This window comes from Hibiscus syriacus, unplaced genomic scaffold (assembly GCF_006381635.1).
Source record: "Hibiscus syriacus cultivar Baekdansim isolate YM2019G1 unplaced genomic scaffold, ASM638163v2 tig00110429_pilon, whole genome shotgun sequence".
Lineage (NCBI taxonomy): Eukaryota > Viridiplantae > Streptophyta > Magnoliopsida > Malvales > Malvaceae > Hibiscus > Hibiscus syriacus.
In genome coordinates this window covers 10,123,088-10,133,545 of record NW_024062733.1, presented here as the reverse complement: position 1 = coordinate 10,133,545, position 10,458 = coordinate 10,123,088, and positions in this window count along the sequence as shown.

Sequence of the window (10,458 nt, the reverse complement as noted above, 5' to 3'; positions counted from 1 at the left end):
TTACTAACGATTCTCCAAGTATCAGTCCTAGTCTTAAAGGTATGATCAATCTAAAAAGACAGAAACTATAAGTGAGTTAAGGAGCCCAGTGTGTCCTCTAGGTAAAATAAATATTGCATTATAAATAATACAACTCAGTTAAATTGCAACGGTAATATAGAAAATTAGGGTGGGATAAAGCCCTCCGAAGAGGATACCAAACAGAATCAGGATAGGGAACGAAGTCACATGCAAAATAAGGTCGAGGAACAAAGTCCCATGTAGAGTCAAGACGGGGAACAAAATCCTATGTAAAATTAGGACGGGGAACGATGTCCCATGCAAAATCGGGATAGAGAACAAAGGCCAATGCAGAATCAGAAATGAATCAATATGCAAGTCATGAGTGATGCAACATTATTCAATAATCAGTTATATCTCAGATAATTGTAATGATGAACGCGCTTTCAAATAGAACATACAATGTAATAGCATTATACATCGAAAAATATCGAACAAGTCTAGAGAACACATCTAAAAGAGATAATCAAAATCGACTAGGCTTTACGTTTCCCATGATCAGTAGTACTAGGTCTTGCGGATCGGGAACCTAAAACAATACTCTACCATAAATACAGATGCCAATAAACCAAACAGAAATATACTATAAAATCACTAATTAATACTTATGTGTATCTCGGGACGAGTGACCGAAATTGAACTGAGAATGATGAGATTGATCGGGGTCTACTGGAGAGCGATCCAGAGATGCGAGGGTACCTTCAGAAAATTAGACCCAAAAGTGAGTTCAAAACCTCATAAATTACTTAGCATAATTAAGACTGTAAATTGAAAATGACGCAAAATAGGGCCTTTAGGTCAGAATTTGGCCAAACAAACTTTGAAAACAGACTCAAGACTTAAAAAAATATAAAGATATGTGTTTTCAAAAAAACTCATCGGGTCAAGTCAACAGTCAAAGTCAATGGTCAACGATCAACTGGTCGGGTCGGTCAACGAGTCGATGATCGGTCCAACCGTTTCAGTCCATCAGTAAACCAGTTAAGCCAGTTTTGTATTTTAAAATCGCATGGACAGTCCCACACACGCACGGTGGTGCGTGAGGGCGTATGGGACACTGTCCAACGACGGTTTTTGCATGAAAATTTTCAGAAAATTAAAACAAAATACGGGGAACAACTTATCGGGATCGTTTCACGATGGGGAGCGATGGGATTGAATTTCTTTAAAATCCTTAAATTAAACTCTCTTACCCACATCTAACGGTAACGGAAAATGACAAACCAATGGTACCAGGTGATCGGCGATGGTGAGAATGACACAATGACACCAACAGTGAGAGTCACAGCGGCCAAAACAAAGACCAATCGAAAGAAAAACAAGAATAAATGAAAGAAAAAATTGTTTGGGGGAGTGGTTTACTGTACAAATGGGGAAGGAAGGAAAAGAGAGAAGAAAAAGTGATTTAAACTCCCAAACTTTTGGGTAAACTAAAGAATTAGCCCTCGCACTATTGAGAAATTTTAAATATGACCAACAGTTTAAAAATGTTTCAATTAGGCCCAAAATTGATACGTTACAATGTGTCTAAATAGAGCTTTCGAATAATACCAATATGGAAGACCTGACGAGCGAATCCAAATCATAACATGATATGAGTGTTTTTTCGATGTTGGAAAAGATCTACTCCAAGGTTGGACAGTCAGATTACTCTCATGGATAGTCCAAGGGCCTTCAATAAGTGCTTTAACATAATCACTCTCCTTTTCAAACGTCACTTGGAAATAACTGTTATCCAATTCAATCAATTGTATTTCCCCAACTAGCTTCCAGATGGCCTGAATGCGAGTCAACAAAGCCTTATACCCTAAAGATCGACCTAGTAGTCTGACTATCAGTACATTCTGTATATCTTGGTCAATTTGATCGTGCACTCTGTCTGAAAACCTGACCATAGGAATCGGACTGGAATGATCTACAATGATATCTTCATCATGAGTAATAACATCATTTGTAGCATATCAACTAACATGATTTTTACCTTCAGCCTTAGTCGATGCAGACGATACTATACTAGCATATGAAACCTTACCACCATTTTGAGGATCCTTTAAGCCCTCCCTCACTTTTTGATTCAGATCCTGATCATCCAACACAATAGTATCAACAGATACATCTTCTCTGAAAGAGTTCATGCAACCATCTACTTTCATATCGATAGTTCTCATTGGGTTATCATACACCACATGAACATCAATATTCCTACCCTTATTTGACATTATTTGTTCATTCAAAGTTGACGGTGATCCTGATCGTTCTAGTAATGATGGTATATTGATATGACTTAACCCTTCCGATGGACGGCCACTATGATTCTCATAGGTTATAGGGTTCATGATACCATTAAGGTTTTCAGAGAAAGTTTCCATTTTTTAGACAATCAACAATCACATCTATCAAGTAAAACTACTCAATTTCTAAACGTAATTTAAAGCTTAAAATGAGATTTAATAGATCTAATGATTTTATCTTGATTTATTTTTTTTGGAAAACATTTATATGTTATTTGAGGTTTACCTAGAAGAGATCGAGCGTCGAAGAGATCCAATTTGAAGAAGTCTGATCTTACTTCCTCTAAATTATCAGGTAGATCTCTTTCAGATTTTGTTTTGAAGAAAAGGTGGGTTGTTGCATCTATTGAAGCGGAGAAAACATTGTCATTAGGTAAGAGTCTCGGTATTAAGTTTGTTGGTTCGGAAAGTGAGGTGCTAAAGGATTTATCAACGTTGGAAATGTGTTGAAGTTTATGTGTGAGTGTTTAGGGGTTGCGTGGATTTTTTGTGATTGGATTTTGAGGTCCTTGTCGTGATTTTAGAAAACATGGAGTGGATTAATATAGAAGCTCTTTTTGTAGGGCCATAGAAGATTTAGGAAGGTTTCAAGTTTGATCTCAAAATCTAAGTCGGCAGGATAGTATGAAGTGAGTTTTTATGGGTTAATGTTAGCATTGTGGTGGGGTTTTAGGATGGGGGTTGTCTCTAGATATCTGTAGTGTGTAATTTGTTTTTTTTCTTTAATCTATGATGGTGTGTTGAGATGGTTGTTTGGGAGTCGTTGGTATGTCGATTGAGGTTGGAATCTTGGATTGTGGGAGTTTTTAAGAATTGCATGAGGTTTTGTAGAGGTATAAGTTCGATCAATTTTGATTGCCTTGGGGTCTCGTACATTGCTTTTTTCCACAGAGCAATGTTTTGTCATTGCATAGCGTCAAGGGTTGGATTTTGGTGTCATTTTTGTTCTGGTCTGAAGTAACTTAAGTGGAGGCTTACTAGGCGTTTCTTAGGGCTTTTGCAATGCATCAAGTATCGTTGGATGTTTGTGATTATCTTAGATTTCAATAATTTTTGGTCTGCTGAAGTAATTAGTATGGATGAACTATTATATTGGAGGCTTTTAAGGTTGCGGACTGGTCTTTTTTTTTCTCTTTTCTGGGAAGGATTATAGCTTTATTTTTGGTTCTATGTAGCAGTTTTTATGTGGTGTTGGATACTTTAATATCAATATTGATTCTAGTTGTGGAGGCAAGTTGGATGCTATATATTCTGATTTGGTCATATCTGTGGAGGCATGTGGGTGGGTAGGAGATGCTGATAGTGGAAATGGTTTCAAGAGTGATTTTTGATTTGGTTGGTGTTTCAATATCCATGTTGGATGTGGTATGTTTTGTGTTGATTTTGATTTGGTAGTTGGAATTTTAGTGGAATGGTAGTTTTGGTTGGTGTTGTTTGGTTTGTTGGGAGTTTTCTGAATCCAAGATTGTTGAGAGAGCTCAACACTCTCGTATTTAACAATAACAGTTTTAGAAATGATAAAACTTTTTTTCACTGCTTTCATTAATCACATACACTCCTTATATAGCAATCAAGATTAAAAGATCTTATCAAGATTACAAGAACTCAACTAATTGTAACTGCTTTAACAAGACTCAAAACTGATTAACAACATTAACTGTTGTATCTACAGAGGTTGTAGCTTGTTGCACTCATGGATCTAACAACTCGTGTATGCTAGCCATTGATCAATCACGTACAAACACATAAACATGCTTCCTCAACATGCAATGTGCTCCTTCATCATACTTCAACATTTTCCCTATTTTCTCTCATCTCCTTCTTCTCAGCACAGTTTCACACACAGCTTGGCACGAAAATATTGAAAAGCATTTCGAGCTAAAGGCTTAGTTAACCCATCAGCTATCTGATGAGCAGTAGGAACATAATTGACTCTCATCAGCTTGGCTGCAACCTTCTCGCGTACAAAATATATGTCAAGGTCAACGTGTTTGGTGTGCGCATGATACATAGGATTTGCACTAAGAGTTACAGCATTGGTGTTGTCGCACCATATGACGGGTTCTTCTTTCTCATAGACACCAAGCTCAGTCAGCAAGGCTCCAATCCACACCACGTCTGCAACAATGTCCGCTATGCTCTTGTACTCGGCCTCCATGGTTGGTCGCGACACATACTTTTGTTTTTTCGAACTCCAGGCTACCAGGTTATTGCCAACAAACACGCTATGTCCAGAAACATACCTCCTATCATCGAGGTTGCCACCCCAATCTGCATCTGTAAAGGCAGCCACCTTCACACCCGATCCTGCAGCAGTGAACACCAACTCGAAATTCACCGTGGCAACCAAGTATCGCATGATTCGTTTAACTGCAGCCATATGCGATTGTCGTGGGGCATACATGAACTGAGCGACTTTATTCACACTAAAGGCAATTTCGGGCCTTATATGGCCCACGTAGAGCAGTCCTCCAACAATGTTGCGACAGAAATATGCATCGGTGATGAGGTCCCCATTATCACAACGTAGCTTGGTTGTTGTTACCATTGGTGTTGGTATTGCAGAGGCTTTCAACATATTAGCTTTCTCAAGGAGTTCTATGATGAACTTCTTTTGTGACAGTTCTAGGTAGTCATTGGTTCTTTTAACCTCAATTCCCAAAAAGTACGAGAGCTACCCCAAGTCCTTTAGTGAGAACTTATCACTCAGTAGTCGAACCACTTCATCGACTCTAGTACTCGAGTGACCAGTGATGATGATATCATCAACATAAACTAGTAGGTACACATAGTGTAAGCCCTCCTTCTTAATGAACAGAGATACATCAGTTCTTGATTCTTTGAACCCTATGCTCAACAAGCTATCTCATAACTTGGTATGCCAACTCCTCGGTACTTGTCTCAAACCATACAATACCTTTTTCAGACAGCACACATGTTTACTTCCATCAGGGGCATTTTGTTCGAAGCCTGGTGGCTGCTACATGAAGACCACCTCTTGAAAGTCACCATTCAGGAAGACATTATTCACATCAACATGCCTTAAGGTCCAGTTGTTCGTTACAGCCAATGGTAGGATGATATTCAGCGTGTTGAACCTGACTACGGGGTTAAAAGTATCCCTGAAATCATGGTCTGAATCTGAGAGAAACCTTTAGCCACCAACCATATTTTGTAATGGTGAATGGTGCCATCAGGGTTCCTTTTAACCTTGAATAGCCATTTGCAGCCTATCACCTTCCTACCTTCTGGCAATTTTGTTAACTCCCAAGTGTCATTGCGTTGTAAAGCATTATACTCTTCAAAAACTGTTGCCTTCCAATCTGGTGACTGAAGTGCTTCGTGTACACTACATGGAACATCATCATCTGCAGCTCCTAGGTATGTTTTGGGTTTAAATATCCCATGCTTGCTTCGAGTCACCATCAGATGATTATTGACCTGAACGACCTCATTTTCAGTGTCTTCATTTATGGTCGGGCTATGTATATCTTGTTCCTCAATGTCAGTGGCATCATTAATGGGCGAGCTATGTACATTTGTTCCTCAATGTCAGTGCCACCATTTATGGATGAACAATGGGCATTTTGTTATGAATGTACTTCATACTGATGATCTTCAAGAGTATCAACAGTAGGAACTTCAAGAGTAAACTCAGTTTGTACCACATCATGACTGGCAGTTGTACCTTGTAGGTTGCTCGTCGGTCTATTGCTGCTAGCACTTGGTGACAGCTTGTTACAATCATGTCATGAAGGCTTCAAGTTGGCAACATCAGTGACCAGTTTAAGTGACTGAGATGTCTGCCCAATTGAAGCTGCTACAAGAGTTCCAGCAGAGTTTCCTGCAAAAGGAAATATGTTTTCATTAAATATCACATGTCTGCAAGTGTAAACACGTCCATTGCTTTCTAAGCACTGAAATCCTTTGTGCTGCGAGCTGTATCCTAAAAATGTACACAGCTGGGATCTAAACTCGAGCTTATGCTAAAGAAACGACCTTAGATGCGGAAAACACCTACATCCAAACACCCGCAGTCTGATGTAGTCTGGTGTTTTCTCATGAAGAATCTTAAATGGAGATTTGTCTAGAAGCACCTTTGATGGTAACTTGTTAACAAAGTGCATTGTGGTTTGAATAGCATAAGACCAGAATTTAATAGGCATGGAGGCTTATGCAAGCAATACTAAAGCCATCTGTTTTCATTAAATATCACATGTCTGCAAGTGTAAACACGTCCATTGCTTTCTAAGCACTGAAATCCTTTGTGCTGCGAGCTGTATCCTAAAAATGGTACACAGCTGGGATCTAAACTCGAGCTTATGCTAAAGAAAACGACTTAGATGCGGAAAACACCTACATCCAAACACCCGCAGTCTGATGTAGTCTGGTGTTTTCTCATGAAGAATCTTAAATGGGAGATTGTCTAGAAGCACCTTTGATGGTAACTTGTTAACAAAGTGCATTGTGGTTTGAATAGCATAAGACCAGAATTTAATAGGCATGGAGGCTTATGCAAGCAATACTAAAGCCATCTCAACTAGGTGTATATGTTTTCGTTCCACTACTCCATTCTGCTCGGACGTATGGGGACAAGTGAGATGATGAATGACTCCAAATTTGATTAACTCATCGGTCAGAGGATGAAACTCGCCTCCCCGATCAGTTTGGAGAGCTTTGATTGTTCCACCAAATTAGGAGGCTGTGGGGGAAGCTATAGCAGTCTGTGCTTCAACCAAACCATCTTTGCATCGAGTTCCACTTGCTTTGAAGGTGTACAGTCCATTTCACTCTTCTCCTTGCAGCCAAATTGTCTTGGAGGCTTCATCTCAAACATAACAAGTTTTGGCATGAAATTCTAAGAGTACACTGTTATCCCTAGCAAGCTTTGAAACAGAAAGCAAGTTCTTTGTTATTGAAGAACAGAAGATACTAAGGCCAAGGTTCTAAAAGAAGCATGTAGCTCAGCTTTACCAACTAAATGGACTGGTAGATAGTCATCACTTCCTACCATCAGCTTACCAGGGTTATTAAAAGCCAAGTGAGGAGTGATCGAGGCTGCATTGGGGGTGACATGTTGTGTTGCACCAGATTCAATTACCCACTGGTCTTGGCCAGCAGACGCCGCATGTGCTTGGCCTTTCATAGCACTCTTGTTATCATCAAGATGTGTGTTACTATGGTTACAACAAGCACAAGCACTTTCATTATTTCCATTTACAGAATAGTATGCTTTTGAGGATTTAAGGTCAGATACATGATCATCAATTGATATGCCAGAAAAATTCTCATCAAATCTGTGCCAACATTGGCTGACAAGATGACTAATCTTTCCGCATAGCTGGCACTGAACTCTAGGCCATGTTCTGCCTCTGCCACGAGATCTCCCACGCGTGTAGGATGAGTGATTAGAGCGAGAGTGCTACTTTCTTTGGTTCTTATAAGAGTCAACCTCGTGGTTACCTTGTGCAAGATTAGCACTGACAGGTAGAGAATCGGGTTGGCAGTCGAACCTTTCAAGCTGAGTTTCAGCATCAACAACATCGTGCATATGTTATCAAGAGACAACGTGTCACGCATGGCAGCTATAACTGCAATGAAGGGTTGATAATCCCTTATGAGGCCTTTGAGAATACTTGCAACATGCTCAGATATGGATACATGACTTCCACATGAGCTCAAGGCATCATTAATCTCTTTCACCCTTGTGAGATAAGTTCTCATGATGTCTGTTCCTTTCTTGAGGGATTGGATCTTGTAATGCAAGCTCATGACGGCAGTGGCAGAGTGATTTGCAAAGAACTACATGACTTTGTTCCACACCTGGGAAGACGTCTCAGCACCAACGAATTGTGGAAGTAAATGAGGGCTAACCATTGAGAGCAACCAAGATGCCAACGCACTGTCTTGAGCCAAGAACTCTTCATGTTCTTCATTGACAGCTGCAACTCCATCTTCACCAACCATTGTTTCTGGAGGTGGCAGCATTGTATCATTAAACATTCTTTCAAGGCGATGGCTCCTTACTATGAGTAGGACTTGTTGCTTCCACAGCAGGAAGTTGGTTTCATCTAGGACAATGTTCACCCTTTTATTGGTGAACACTTTAGTGTTTCTTGACGAGAACTCCATTGATGTGGCTGTCAATGATATGTTGTGATCCATAGAAATATGAACAGCGCAATATGAACTGCGAAAGCATACCCTAGGACGTAGTAGCGAATGATACCATGTTGAGAGAGCTCATCGCTCTCGTATTTGACAAGAACAATTTTAGAAAATGATAATACTTTTTTTCACTGCTTTCATTAATCACATACACTCCTTATATAGCAATCAAGATTACAAGATCTTATTAAGATTACAAGAACTCAACTAATTGTAATTGCTCTAACAAGACTCAAAACTGATAAACAGCATTAACTACTACATCTACAGAGGCTGCAGCCTGTTGCACTCGTGGCTCTAACAGCTCGTGTATGCTAGCCATTGATCAATCACGTACGAACACATCAGCATGCTTCCTCAACATGCAACGTGCTCCTTCATCATACTTCAAAAAAGATTGGTTGCTTTAAGAAGAGCTTAGTGTTGGATTCTTCATATATTTTGGTTGCTATTAGTGCTGGACTCCAAGACTCTACATTGATTCTTCATCGAGTTATTTTTCTGGTTGTCCCCTCTGGAGCTTTTGGAATCACTTTTTTTTTGTCTCTGTATGCGTTGATGTTGTCGAGGAAGCTTCTTCGGTATTTATTGTTCTGTTGTTTTTTAAGTTTTAATCGCTTTACTGGCTGTAGGTTTTTCTTTTTCTGGTTGGTGGTGCATTTTGTTTTTGTGTTGCTTTTAATTAGATGGTGGTGATCTTTGATTGTTTGGATTTTGTTTCGGATCTAGTTTGATTGTATTGTTCTCTTATGTAGTACTCTTTTCCTCCACTAAAATTAGGGAAGTTTTTAACGAGGATCATAAGTAGAACTTCGATTATTGATTTTATTAATAAATTGTCCTTTGCAAAGCAAAAAAAAAAAAAAACTTGAATTCCGGTCTTACATGTCGCTTGAGGATATCACTCATTTGATCCTTGCTTTTATTAATAGTTGAGGTAATTTATACCAAGTTTTTATGGGATCTTTTATGTGTAATTGAAGCCTCTGGTCCATATGTAGTTTCATCAAGCAAATCGAAAGGAAAGGAAAGATTGATTAAGCTTTTGGTACTCGGCAGAAAGAAATCCATGAGTGTTATGAGCTGCTGCACTTTAACATATTTTGAAAGACTTAAGATTAGCCTAAAACACTAATTTAAATTGCAAGAGTAAGGGATTCCTAAATCTCGATTTAATTTTAATTTAAACTTTTATGGGAAAGCATATGAATGATTGATGATGCATGACATTATTTAATTTTAGAAATTAATTTTTATGTATATCATGTTGTTAATAAATGAATTTATTTATTGATTATTATTAGGTTCTCCTTAGCACAAATTTTCATATGAAACATAAGCATCAAAAAGTTTTATTTAAAATATTAACAAAAGTATAGTGATGATATTGGAATCTCTCAATTCCGTCAATCCTCGAGAACAAACCAATAGAGCCTAAAGTGGTTAGTCTTTATAGATAATGGGTTACTCGAAAGCAAGGCTTAGAGCAAATACACCGACGACGAAAGCCTTTACATTCTCCATCTTTGAAACCCTCGATCTTGCAAAATAGTCTCACAGTTATCGTAATTCGCTTTGAGCTTCGCATGATTTACCCTCCACTATCATAGGGCCCATCTCTATTTTTATTACAAAGTCAAGCAAACATGAACAGTCAATGCAAGTATATATACATACATATACAAGATAAAAAGAAAAGAAAAACAAAACTATTGTAGGTTTAACCATCAACCCCTCTAGTTTATTTATAGTTAGTTTCATATTAAATGAAAAACTAAGATGTTATTCCAAAAAAATGGAATGTTTAATATATATATATATATGGGGTAGGATCCGCTTATACTATGTAAACAAAATAAGTTTTACACTAATTTATAAGAATTAGAATTAAATAAATAAATAGCTTGAATTTAATAAAATTCACAACTCATAAATAAAT